General features: G+C 41.1%; 1 protein-coding gene across 1 annotated transcript in view; it reads left to right on the top strand.

The window, feature by feature from the left end:
- The window catches only part of COL19A1 (collagen type XIX alpha 1 chain), a 1728692-nt gene that overhangs the window by 314782 nt on the left and 1399507 nt on the right, over positions 1–14403 (top strand). The window lies entirely within an intron of this gene.

Below are 14403 nucleotides of genomic sequence, written 5' to 3'. Positions count from 1 at the left end.
TCTACCAAAGAAGATGTAATACTCTATTAATCAGCAATAATGCAGAAAAATTTTGAACAAGGTTTTTGAGGGCTATATACCAACAAAATGTACCAAGAGCACGTAATACCCTATGGATAAGTAATATAATACGAAGAAATTTTTTACCATATTTTTAGATGCTTATATAGCAATGAAATGTACCCAAGAACAAATTATACTGTGTGAATGAGCAATATAAAACAGAAAATTTTTTGACCAAGTTTGTAGAGGCTTTTATAACATCAAAATATTTTCAAGAACGCATTATTCTGTGTGAACGAGCAATATTATACCAATACATTTTTTACTCAGTTTTGGGGGGGTTTATACTAATGAAATGTACCAAGGATATGTAAAACTCTATGGATGAGCAATATAATACTGACCAAGTTTTTTTAGGGTATACACCATCGAAATGTACTACTGACCACAGAATAGTCTGTGAGTGTGCAATATAATACTAATAAATTTTGAACAATTTTTTTAAGGGTTATGTACCAACAAAATGTATTTCAAACCACAGAATTGTCTATGGGTGAGCAATATTATACCATCTATATTTTTTCACAATTTTTTTGTAGGTTATATACAAAGGAAATGTACCCCAGACCATAGAATAGTCTATGGATGAGCAATATAATAATGATAACATGATGAGATGTACTCCAGATGACAGAGTAGTGACCAATGTAATACCGATAAAATTTTTATTAAGTTTTTTTTAGGCTAACATACCACTGAAATCTACCCAAGAATATGTAAACGTTTGTGGATGAGCAAAATAGTATCAATACATTTTTAAACTAGTTTTTTGAGGGTTGTATACCAAGGAAATGTACTCCAGACCAAAGAGTAGTCTAGGGGGGACCTATATAATACCAATAAAATTTTTAATATTTTTTGATGTTTATATAGCAATGAGATCTACCCAAGAATATGTAAAAGTGTATGGATGAGGAATATATTATACCGATCAATATTTTAACAGGTTTTGAGGGTTAAATAACAAGGAAATGTACCCAAGAACACTCAATACTGTATAGATAGGCACTATAATCCCTATAAATTTTTGAAAGTTTTTAGAGGTTTAAATAGCAATGAAATGCACCAATGAAGACATAATACCATATGAGTGAACAAAATAATACCATTAAATTTGTAAATACATTTTTTGGGTTATATACCAAGGAAATGTACCCAATAACACGATACCATAAAGCTGAGAAATGTAACCCAGCAAAATTAAAAAATGTTTTTTGAGTGCTATATATAACAGAAATGTTCCCCAGAACACAGAATATTGTATGGATAAGAAATGTACACAAGCAACAATGAGTGGAACAGGCTGCCAAGAGAGGTGGAAAGTTCTCATTAAATGGAAGTCTTCAAATAGAGACTGAACAGACATCTGTCTGGGATGATTTAGTGAATGTGGCTTTGAGCAGGGGGTTGGACCAGATGACAAGGAGGTCCCTACCAACTCTACCATTCTATGATTCTATGATTCTATGATTCTATGGATCACAGGTATATATCTATATATAATCGTCTAAGGGGCACTTCTGTCTGTTTGTCTGTCTGTCTGTTTGTCTGTCTGTCTGTCACGGAAATCCCACGTCGCTGATTGGCACAGTTGTGGCACAGTCTGGCCATGAATTCGCCCCTTCCTACTCTCTGTCAGTGCCCCTCCATACTCCCCTCCAGTCAGCGCTCACACAGGGTTAATGGCTGCGTTACACTGCGGTGTAACGCAGTCCGTTAACGCTGCTATTAACCCTGTGTGACCAACTTTTTACTATTGATGCTGCCTATGCAGCATCAATAGTAAAAAGATCTAATGTTAAAAATAATAATAAAAAAAATCATTATATACTCACCTTCCGGCAACTTTCCCGCTCTTCGCGACGCTCCGGGCCATGCATTGCGGTCTCGCGAGATGATGACGTAATGGTCTCGCGAGACCGCTATGTCATCATCTCGCGAGACCGCAATGCATTCTTGGGACTGGAGCATCGCTAAATGCCTTGCCTGGATCTGGGGGCCGCCGGAAGGTGAGTATATAACTATTTTTTATTTTAATTATTTTTTAACAGGGATATGTTGCCCACATTGCTATATACTACGTGGGCTGTGTTATAAACTATGTGGGCTGTATTATATATAGCGTGGGCTGTGTTACATACTATGTCTCTGTGCTATATACTACGTGGGCTGTGCTATATACTACATTGCTGTGCTATATACTACGTGGGCTGTGTTATATACTGCGTGAGCTGTGCTATATACTGTGTCTCTGTGCTATATACTATGTGGGCTGTGCTATATATTAAATGGCTGGGTAATATACTATGTGGCTGTGTTATATACTGTGTGGGCTGTGTTATATACTGCATGAGCTGTGCTATATACTACATGAGCTGTGCTATATACTACGTGAGCTGTGCTATATACTACGTAGCTGTGCAATATATTACGTGGCTGGGCAATATATTATGTGGCTGTGTTATATACTGCGTGAGCTGCACTATATACTATGTGGGCTGTGCTATATACTACGTAGCTGTGCAATATACATGGCTGGGCAATATACTACATGGCTGTGCTATATACTATGTGACTGTGTTATATACTATGTGGGCTGTTATATACTATGTGGCCTGTGTTATATTCTATGTGGGCTGTGTTATATATTATGTGGGCTGTGCTATATACTGTGTGAGCTGTGTTATACACTGTGTGGGCTGTGCTGTATACTACATGGCTGTGCTATATGCTACGTGGCTGTGTTATATGCTATGTGGCTGTGCTATATGCTACGTGGGCTGTGCTATATGCTACGTGGCCTGTGTTATATACTACGTAGCCTGTGCTATATACTACGTGGCCTGTACTATATGCTACATGGCTGTGCTATATGCTACATGGGCTGTGCTATATACTACATGGGCTTTGTTATACACTGCATGGGCTGTGCTATATACTATGTGGGCTGTGTTATACACTGCATGGGCTGTGCTATATACTGCGTGGGCGTTGCTATATGCTACGTGGGCTGTGCTATATACTACATGGGCTGTGCTATATTCTATGTGGCTGTGTGTTGTGAATTCTGTGATCAAGCTCCCTCCTGTGGTCACAAGTGGTACTGCGGCTTCTGAGTTTCCTTCCTCAGGTGATGAGGTTAAGTCATTAGGTGCTGCTCTATTTAACTCCACCTAGTGCTTTGATCCTGGCCTCCAGTCAATGTTCTAGTATTGGTCTTGCTTCCTCCTGGATCGTTCCTGTGACCTGTCTGCTCAGCATAAGCTAAGTTTTGCTTGTGTTACTTTTGTTGCTATATTTTCTGTCCAGCTTGCTTTAATTTTGTTTTTCTTGCTTGCTGGAAGCTCTGAGACGCAGAGGGAGCACCTCCGTACCGTTATTCGGTGCGGAGGGTCTTTTTGCCCCTCTGCGTGGTTGTTTGTAGGTTTTTGTGTTGACCGCAAAGCTATCTTTCCTATCCTCGGTCTATTCAGTAAGTCGGGCCTCGCTTTGCTAAATCTATTTCATCTCTGTGTTTGTACTTTCATCTTAACTCACAGTCATTATATGTGGGGGGCTGCCTTTTCCTTTGGGAAATTTCTCTGAGGCAAGGTAGGCTTATTTTTCTATCTTCAGGCCTAGCTAGTCTCTCAGGCTGTGCCGAGTTGCATAGGGAGCGTTAGGCGCAATCCACGGCTACCTCTAGTGTGGTGTGATAGGATTAGGGATTGCGGTCAGCAGAGTTCCCACGTCTCAGAGCTCGTCCTATGTTTTTTGCTTATTGTCAGGTCACTTTGTGTGCTCTGAACTTCAAGGTCCATTGTGGTTCTGAATTACCTATTCATAACAGCTGTGCTATATACTATGTGGCTGTGCTATATGCTACGTGGCTGTGTTATATGCTACATGCTACGTGGGCTATGCTATATGCTATGTGGGCTGTGTTATATACTACGTGGCCTGTGCTATATACTACGTGGCCTGTGCTATATGCTACAAGGCTGTGCTATATGCTATGTGGGCTGTGTTATATGCTACGTGGCCTGCGTTATATGCTACTTGGCTGTGATATATCTCTGTTGTATCTGTGCATCATGAATCATGGTATGTGTTAAAGAGGGGCGCCCACTGAGACTCTTTCGCCTGGGGCCCTCAAAAACCTGGAGCCGACCCTGGCTTCACTGATTGGTTACACCCGGCTGGCCACAAACAATCAGCGACAGGCGCAGTCCGGCTGTGAATTGGCGCGGAATTCGAACCTTGCTTCGCTAATTGGTCACGCCCGGCCGTCCAAATCCTGTGTACAAATTGCATTATTCTGAAAACTTCATAAATAAACTACATACATATTCTAGAATACCCGATGCGTTAGAATCGGGCCACCATCTAGTTGATTAATATTTATTCACAATGCTGATTTTATAGCCTTAAACCGTATTCTCAATCGTTAATTTGTTTCATGGTACAATTGCTGTTGCTAGTAATGATATGCCAGTTTCTATATATTTTCCAAATTATATGGATAATGATTGATTAGCATTCACCTATGTGTAATGAATATTTATGTTAGGTATACAAATAATAGATGCGGATGTTATGGTACAATAACATATACAAGTTGCAATAGTATATTAAATATTTATTGTGTGAACATAACACTCTAAACTATAATTACAATATCGTAATGATTTTTAATTAAAACCATGTTAAATTGGTCAGAAAGGCTATTTATACAGTATAAAATTAGCAATAACATACCACGATTTCCTGCAATATTTATACAAACTTTATTTTCAAAGCTTCTTTGAGTGGACTTCTGATTGCATGGATTATTTGAAAGCGAATATAGATATGGAGCCTGAAATTAATTAGATAAATATAGATTTAACAAGCAATAATCAGTGAGTCATAGCTAGATTTTTCAGCAGAAAATGAGTAAAGTGCCTTCTTCTAGTAATAAGAACTTTGCTCAAGGTACACTTTACATATATTTTGTAGAACTAGAATATAAAGTTGTGATCATAACAGGAAATGCAACTAATGATTATAAGTCCTTTCACTGCCAGTCTATATTAAAGGGAATCTGTCAGCAGGTATTACCTCATCTGAGAGCAGCTAGATGTAGGCAAAGAGATGCTGAATCTATATCACATAGATTGTTGGGTGCAGCCGTTCTGACACAATCAGAGGTTTTACATTTAGCTATACAGCAGAGCTGAGGAAGCTAACCCCGCCCACACCAATCTCTGTATGTACATAGCTATAGACAGTAAGGTTCTCATCACAGAAAGGGGCAGAGTTGGAGAGTGCCTGCATACCAGCTAGTCACTGTAATGTCCAGGTGATTAATCCTTCAGTCTAAGTAAACAACAGCACACAGACACAAATGTGACAGATCATTGAGCTCAGTGAATTAACCCCTAACTCATGCTGTCCTCAGATGAGAAAGCAAACACCTGCTAACAAATTCCCTTTAACTCAAAAAGTCAAAAAGTATAGTCTAGATCAGTGTTCCCCAACTCCGGTCCTCAAGAGCCACCAACAGGTCATGTTTTCAGGATTTCCTTAGTATTGCACAGGTGATAATTGCATCACCTGCACAGGCAATAATTCCATCACCTGTGCAATACTAAGGAAATCCTGAAAATATGACCTGTTGGTGGCTCTTGAGGACCGGAGTTGGGGAACACTGGTCTAGATGGTCAGACTTTGGATCCATGGGCCCACCAAGTGATAGGCTTTTAATTCATGCAAATGTGTTATAAAAGTAAATAAGAAAAACCTGTCCATATCGGCAGGGCTGTGCAACACTTGCCAGATTGATATAGTAGAATAGTTGTCACTGGCAGAATCATGTACCTATTGTCCACAAATAGGCAGTGGCAAACCACTGATGCCAAAAAATTCACATGTAGTTCAGCGCAGAAGATGCCAGTTCTGTCCAGTTCTCCTGCATTATTCTTTATTAACTAATATTTACATAGAAGTAGAATCCATTGTGCCATCACACATACCTGTATGTAGCTCACATACACATTGTGCTGGAAGTGAATGCATTGAGAATGAGGAGGTATTATTGTGATTGCTAAAAATGTGGGAAAGCCTTAACTATTTATTGAAAGACAACACAAACTAATTGGAACAGCACCAAACTTACTAACAATACATCGCCTCAAATCGGGACATTTAAGCTTCATGCTGAGACCACTGTGAAGAGTTATATAGACATAGTGAAATAATAGTGATCAGCATTATTTTTCCTCCGCTTGTTTAAATAGGATAATTCTGTGTCTATGAAATAGATAGGTGGATACCCTGCTTCGACACCTAAGGAAAGAAGAAAAGTCCAGTTGGGATTGCTGTGCAAAGAGCTATAAATATTATTGTGATGCTTTCAGGATAACAGAAATGCTATAAAAATATAGATGTAGAGATGAGTGGATCGAATCTAGGAGGATTTATTTAGGGTCAAATTTTCTGGATCCAAAGAGTAACGTTTCTCCTTGCGGAGTCACATGACTTAGGATAAAAGCCAAAACCAGAATCTCAATTTGCAGACACTGTGTTTCGGGGTACTGCACCTCATCAGTGCAAATTGTGAAACAGTTTGCATATTTCCCAAAGGAACATTGCGGCTTGATATTTTCCTCATCTCGGCATGCTTGACATGTTACTCTCCGCAAGGAGAAATGTTACCCCTTGGATTGTGGTCAAATTTTGTTAAATTCAAACACTTTGAGATTTGATTCATGGTTTGCAAAATGAAAAAAATCCTGCCTGACACCATTTCCCACACTTTGAGTATAAGAAAAAGTGCATATAACTTTTACATTGCTGCGCAGGATTCCCCAAAACGCCCTTCAGCTATCACATCTTAAGGATTATCATACCTTTACAGTAGTGGTCAATACCTGGGTCATCACAGATCAGCAGTTCCAAGTGCACACAGTTTGTACTGCAGAGTCGTTTTCTATCTCCAGAGTCACTGGGTAAGTCCCTATCTTCTGTAATATGAAATCATTTATGGACAGCAGGGTCCTTTCTCTCTGTCCTGTAGAGTGTAAGCTCTTATGGACAGCAGGGTCCTCTCTCTCTCTGTCCTGTAGAGTGTAAGCTCTTATGGACAGCAGGGTCCTCTCTCTCTCTGTCCTGTAGAGTGTAAGCTCTTAAGGACAGCAGGGTCCTCTCTCTCTGCCCTGTAGAGTGTAAGCTCTTAAGGACAGCAGGGTCCTCTCTCTCTGTCCTGTAGAGTGTAAGCTCTTAAGGACAGCAGGGTCCTCTCTCTCTGCCCTGTAGAGTGTAAGCTCTTAAGGACAGCAGGGTCCTCTCTCTCTCTGTCCTGTAGAGTGTAAGCTCTTAAGGACAGCAGGGTCCTCTCTCTCTCTCTGCCCTGTAGAGTGTAAGCTCTTATGGACAGAAGAGTCCACTCTCTCTCTCTGCCCTGTAGAGTGTAAACTCTTATGGACAGCAGGGTCCTCTCTCTCTCTGTCCTGTAGAGTGTAAGCTCTTATGGACAGCAGGGTCCTCTCTCTCTGTCCTGTAGAGTGTAAGCTCTTATGGACAGCAGGGTCCTCTCTCTCTCTGTCCTGTAGAGTGTAAGCTCTTAAGGACAGCAGGGTCCTCTCTCTCTGCCCTGTAGAGTGTAAGCTCTTAAGGACAGCAGGGTCCTCTCTCTCTGTCCTGTAGAGTGTAAGCTCTTAAGGACAGCAGGGTCCTCTCTCTCTCTGTCCTGTAGAGTGTAAGCTCTTAAGGACAGCAGGGTCCTCTCTCTCTCTCTGCCCTGTAGAGTGTAAGCTCTTATGGACAGAAGAGTCCACTCTCTCTCTCTGCCCTGTAGAGTGTAAACTCTTATGGACAGCAGGGTCCTCTCTCTCTCTGTCCTGTAGAGTGTAAGCTCTTATGGACAGCAGGGTCCTCTCTCTCTGTCCTGTAGAGTGTAAGCTCTCATGGACAGCATGGTCCTCTCTCTGTCCTGTAGAGTGTAAGCTCTTATGGACAGCAGGGTCCTCTCTCTCTCTGTCCTGTAGAGTGTAAGCTCGTATGGACAGCAGGGTCCTCTCTCTTTGCCCTGTAGAGTGCAAGCTTTTATGGACAGCAGGGTCCTCTCTCTCTGTCCTGTAGCGTGTAAGCTCTTATGGACAGCAGGGTCCTCTCTCTCTCTGTCCTGTAGAGTGTAAGCTTTTATGATCAGCAGTGTCTTCTCTCTCTGTCCTGTAGAGTGTAAGCTCTTATGGACAGCATGGTCTTCTCTCTCTCTGTCCTGTAGAGTGTAAGCTCTTATGGACAGCAGGGTCCTCTCTCTCTCTTTGTCCTGTAGAGTGTAAGCTCTTATGGACAGCATGGTCTTCTCTCTCTCTGTCCTGTAGAGTGTAAGCTTTTATGATCAGCAGTGTCTTCTCTCTCTCTCTCTGTCCTGTAGAGTGTAAGCTTTTATGGACAGCATGGTCTTCTCTTTCTTTGTCCTATAGAGTGTAAGCTCTTATGGACAGCAGGGTCTTCTCTCTCTCTGTCCTGTAGAGTGTAAGCTCTTATGGACAGCAGGGTCATCTCTCTCTCTTTGTCCTGTAGAGTGTAAGCTCTTATGGGACAGCAGGGTCCTCTCTCTCTCTCTGTCCTGTCGAGTGTAAGCTTTTATGATCAGCAGTGTCTTCTCTCTCTCTGTCCTGTAGAGTGTAAGCTCTTATGGACAGCAGGGTCCTCTCTCTCTCTTTGTCCTGTAGAGTGTAAGCTCCTATGGACAGCAATGTCCTCTCTCTCTCTCTTTGTCCTGTAGAGTGTAAGCTCTTATGGACAGCAGGGTCCTCTCTCTCTCTTTGTCCTGTAGAGTGTAAGCTCTTATGGACAGCAGGGTCTTCTCTCTCTTTGTCCTATAGAGTGTAAGCTCTTATGATCAGCAGTGTCTTCTCTCTCTGTCCTGTAGAGTGTAAGCTCTTATGGACAGCATGGTCTTCTCTCTCTTTGTCCTATAGAGTGTAAGCTCTTATGATCAGCAGTGTCTTCTCTCTCTCTGTCCTGTAGAGTGTAAGCTCTTATGGACAGCATGGTCTTCTCTCTCCTTGTCCTATAGAGTGTAAGCTCTTATGATCAGCAGTGTCTTCTCTCTCTCTGTCCTGTAGAGTGTAAGCTCTTATGGACAGCAGGGTCCTCTCTCTTTGTCCTGTAGAGTGTAAGCTCTTAAGGACAGCAAGGTCCTCTCTCTCTCTTTGTCCTGTAGAGTGTAAGCTCTTATGGACAGCAGGGTCCTCTCTCTCTCTTTGTCCTGTAGAGTGTAAGTTCTTATGGACAGCATGGTCTTCTCTCTCTTTGTCCTATAGAGTGTAAGCTCTTATGATCAGCAGTGTCTTCTCTCTCTCTGTCCTGTAGAGTGTAAGCTCTTATGGACAGCAGGGTCCTCTCTATCTCTTTGTCCTGTAGAGTGTAAGCTCTTATGGACAGCATGGTCTTCTCTCTCTCTGTCCTGTAGAGTTTAAGCTCTTATGGACAGCAGGGTCCTCTCTCTCTCTTTGTCCTGTAGAGTGTAAGCTCTTATGGACAGCATGGTCTTCTCTCTCTCTGTCCTGTAGAGTGTAAGCTCTTATGGACAGCAAGGTCCTCTCTCTCTCTTTGTCCTGTAGAGTGTAAGCTCTTATGGACAGCATGGTCTTCTCTCTCTCTGTCCTGTAGAGTGTAAGCTCTTATGGACAGCAGGGTCCTCTCTCTCTCTTTGTCCTGTAGAGTGTAAGCTCTTATGGACAGCATGGTCTTCTCTCTCTCTGTCCTGTAGAGTGTAAGCTTTTATGATCAGCAGTGTCTTCTCTCTCTCTCTCTGTCCTGTAGAGTGTAAGCTTTTATGATCAGCATGGTCTTCTCTCTCTCTGTCCTGTAGAGTGTAAGCTCTTATGGACAGCAGGGTCTTCTCTCTCTCTGTCCTGTAGAGTGCAAGCTAGTATGGACAGCAGGGTCCTCTCTCTCTCTCTCTTCCATAGTGTGTGAGCTCTTATGATCAGCGGAGTCATTTCTCTCTCTTCTATTAAGTGTAAGCTTTTATGGTCAGCATGGTTCTCTCTTTCCTCTCCCCATGTGTATTTTCAGAGTAAATACATGCTTTCCAGAATTGAGATTCACTGATATTCAAACTTCAAATGATCCGCTCATCTCTAAATAGAAGGAAACAATATGTCTTTGGTAAATGATGGAATATAGCGATGTGGCTATTTTGGAGGTGCCTGCTGTTACTATTAATGAAAAGTTGGACACTTTTGTGTTTTGTAAGTGGAAAGTAAGGGGTATTGTTGTGTATACTGTTGGGAGAGAATATAAATTGGCTGTAAAGGTCAGGCTTAGTGTAGTTTTGCTACAGTGGCTGCCTATGCTCAGATTGTGTACTAACTTTAGTGACATAAAGAAATCTTGATTCTGCTTTCTTTTTGAATACCATGGTTATTATTGCATTTAATAGTGACTCATTGCCCCAAATTTCAGATATGTCCAAGGCTTGTGTTTTTCCACTCTCATAAGATAAACATACTTTGGTGCTATTAAGTAAGGAAATCCATAAAATAAACATTTTCCCTATTATTTGACATTTATTTCTAAAACTGTCATAAATCTAAAAAAAAATAGTTTTTCTATTTTATATATTTTCTATTCATGGTTTTATTGTGCATCACAATTTTTGCAGCCCATAATAACCAAAGACAACACTGTTATGATTGCCTTTTCTATATCATTCCGGGTTATTTTTATTTCAAACACCCAACAATTGAGTGCACTTCTTATGTTAGAATAAAGCACGTATATCTCTGCTGTTGCATTGGACGTAATCGTACACATACATCTTAGCAAATATGCAATGTAAGTGCCATTTTATGAAGATTGAGATTAAAGACAAAACATACCAGGACAATTGTATAGAGCCATATGATATATGCACACTACATCTCTTTAATGTGAAGAGCTTAGAGTCACATACAGCATGCTTGACATTATGCTGAGGCATAAACTGTCTCAGCCATTGATTATGACTGCAGTTCTTGAGTCAACATTCCAAGCATTGAATATTCATCTCCCAACTCACCTACTATAACTGATACTGAGAAAATATAAGCCAGCAGCATTCTATCAGATGCAAAAAGTGGACTTGCAGATATTGTTTGTTGCTTTTCACATATTATTTATAACACAGACATGAGCAATAATAAGCAACATGGCAATAAATTATACGATAAGCCTTCCCAGTTCTCTAAGTGAATGAATGCTTAGAAATATGCCTTATAATGTTTCTAAGCCACATTAAATTTCTCTCGACTCCAGAGGCGGTATATCTTGGATTTCAGGCTGGGAACTAGAAGCGCATTTATTAAAGCCTTAAAGAGGGTAAATAATTGCATTAAGTCAATAGAAGTGTCACTTAGAGTAAAAACAAAATCAATATACAGTATAGTTGCACCACTGTGCATTTTCCTGAGGGACCCAGTCAAGATTAAATGAAATTTATGCTCTATTTTTGGTTTTAAGGCAACTCAAATGTAAGTTGAACATATAGGAATAGACATAGAAATTAGAAGACCATTCAAAACTGATATATTGTGTTATGCCCAGTGCAGGTCTGACTCCTGAGGAGGCAATGCATGGCACAGGGATTCTCTTCTGTGGTTTTCTTTTTTAATCTTTGTGTCATACACCGACCCTGAGGTCCTGCTCTATGCATGACATAAAGGGTAAGTTTCTCCCAGAGTATTTCTTTAACAAGTCTATGTATCCTGCAGTTCTTTAGATAATGAGATATATACCATGTATAGAATAGTTTTTCTCATAACGTACAACAATGTTCCTTAACCTGTGGCTCCCCAGATGTTGCAAAACGACTACTTTTATCATGCACTATTGGCCTTTGACTGCCCCGATGAACACAATAATGCACCTTTGGAAAAATCATTCAAAAGACTGGAACATATAGAAATTTTGAAGTATTTTATTCCTATGGTGCTTTATTTCCTACAGTAGTGCATCTGAGCTAGGGATGATCGAGCACAAAAATGCTCGCATGCTCATTACTCGAAACAAGCAATTTTTAATGCAATATACGAGAACCGTATATTGGGAGTCAATGGAAATCAATTTTCTGGGTGACCCTAAAAGGAGGTCTGAGGAAAATGTTGAATTGGATGTAAAAAGTTCTGAATGGAAGGAGAACAGCATGGGGAAGACCCCGGAAGCATTTCTGACTCCCAGATCACTGCTGAGACCAATCAAAGAGAAAGTGGAGTGAAATAACATTTCCTGTATAATGACTTGTATATAAGGCAAAATTTAAAAAAGGATTTTAAAAAAACATTTATGTAAACCAAAAGTGAAATCATTTTTATAAAAAAATGGAAATTTCACGGTAATTTATGAAGGAAGCAAGAACTGCAAAAAATTGAAAGGAATAGAGACCTAGATATACCCTTTATTAGACATAAAGGAGGGTGTCATACACATTCTGTTCAAATTGTCATGTAGTGGTACTCCTAAACTCATAAAGGCAATGTATTAAGTGCAAAACCTGCCAAAAATTCCAAGCAGAGTCTTCCATACACCCTTCAAGGTCCCAAATGTAGTGCCTCATTGAAATTAAGAAAGTGTGGTTTTGGTACTCATACACTCATAAATGTTCTTCAAACAGTACAAAGCCTGGAAAAATATACAACTACACACCCATTCAGGCAACAACTGGGGGCCTCATTCAAATATTGAACATGAAAAACACTTTATATGCTGCTGTCATCTGATGGTGTGGAAAAGTGGGGGCTAATCCAGGCTTTGGTCAATTTTATCTGTTGACAGGCAAAAGCACCTGTCTGTTATGACACCCCCCTCCCGGAGGCACTAAAAACCAGCTCATACAAGAAGCTAGCAGCTGGGCAGCACAACACCTCCAATGCATTGAGAGACAGCTCATGCCAGAGGTCCAGCTTTGAGACCAAGTAGTTGAAATTTGCACAGGAATTAGGGAGTATGCTTGTTTGGTTGGCCAGGTATTGCTTGACCATCTTTAAAAACATTTCCATCCTTGTCAAAAATACCGGTTATCTGGTGCTGGATGCTGGGATGGTGTCATGAAATTGGTCCAGTATACCCTTGCCACTGTTATGTGTATACTCCACATCTCCTCCTTGTTTAGGCAAGAAAGCCTGCTCCTTGCAGCTGGCATTGTCTGAAGGAATTTTTTCAACATATTTTCCACATTGGCATCCTGGTATAGCATCATTTTAGAAGGCCTCTGTGAAGGAGACATTCAAAGTTCTCTTTGTAGATTAGGTCTAGCAGGGTGAACAACCAGTACTCTTTTTAGCCAAGATAAATATAATTCTGTGGTCATGGGAAAGGCATTGGTACATAAAGTCAGCTATATGTGCCATGCTCCCTAAAGCCAACACTTCTCTGTCTCCACCATGATGATGACACTGCATCTCTTCCTCCCTCTCTTCCTCCTAATTCCCCTCCTCAGCCTATGCATGTAGAGAAGATGGGATGAAAATGTTGTTGGCTTTAGCCTCTATTGCACTAGCAACCAGCTCCTGTTTCTCCACTTCCTCAGCCTCCACCTCCTCATTGTTACCCAATCTGTGCTGAGCAGATGAAATGAGGCTGGACTGGGTAGTATCTCCCTGTCTCATGTCTTCCTTAACCTCCACAGCAGTCATAGCTTCATGTTTAATTGCCAGCAACGACTGTTTAAGAAGGCACAAAAGTGGAAGTATTGCACTCCCATCCTTGTGAAGTCCTTAATGTCTTGGGGAACTGTACAAATGTTAAACATCCATGACCACCCTTCAGTTATTATGTGCAGAGGCTGATCAGAATACTGGTGGGCATGTTGGAGCCAGTATCCAACAACTGGCCTCTGCTGTTCACACAGCCTTCAGGGATTGTGCACTGTCGAGTTCTAGCATGTGTTCATGTCACAAAGTAGTCGGTGAGCTGGAACTTGCATGTGCTACTGTAGCAGTTGTAGAGTGGCGGCAGCTGTAACTAATGTGCTGAAATGGGAGCTCACGCAGCATACTTTGAGCTGAAGCTCTGAAAATCCTGGTTAGGTTTCCATAATCTGATGAGCTACTAAGTTGAGCACTTGTGTCAAGCATGGTGCGTGTGTGAGCTTGCAAAGCTTCACAACCACCAAAACGTTATGCCCATTATCACACAGGTCCATCCCTAGTTGAAGGTTCAGCGGCAAAAGCCACAGATCTTTTATTCATTTAAGGAACTCGGCTGCTGTGTTCGCTTTGTCACCTAGAGAATTTAGCTTCAGCGGAGCCTGTTTACACTTTGCTGAAGCAGTGTTGCACAGCTGCCAGCTTCTGACTGATGTGGACGAGAAAACACATTGGAGATAGA

Source organism: Ranitomeya imitator, chromosome 5 (assembly GCF_032444005.1).
Source record: "Ranitomeya imitator isolate aRanImi1 chromosome 5, aRanImi1.pri, whole genome shotgun sequence".
NCBI lineage: Eukaryota > Metazoa > Chordata > Amphibia > Anura > Dendrobatidae > Ranitomeya > Ranitomeya imitator.
This window is presented reverse-complemented; position numbering and strand designations above follow the sequence as displayed.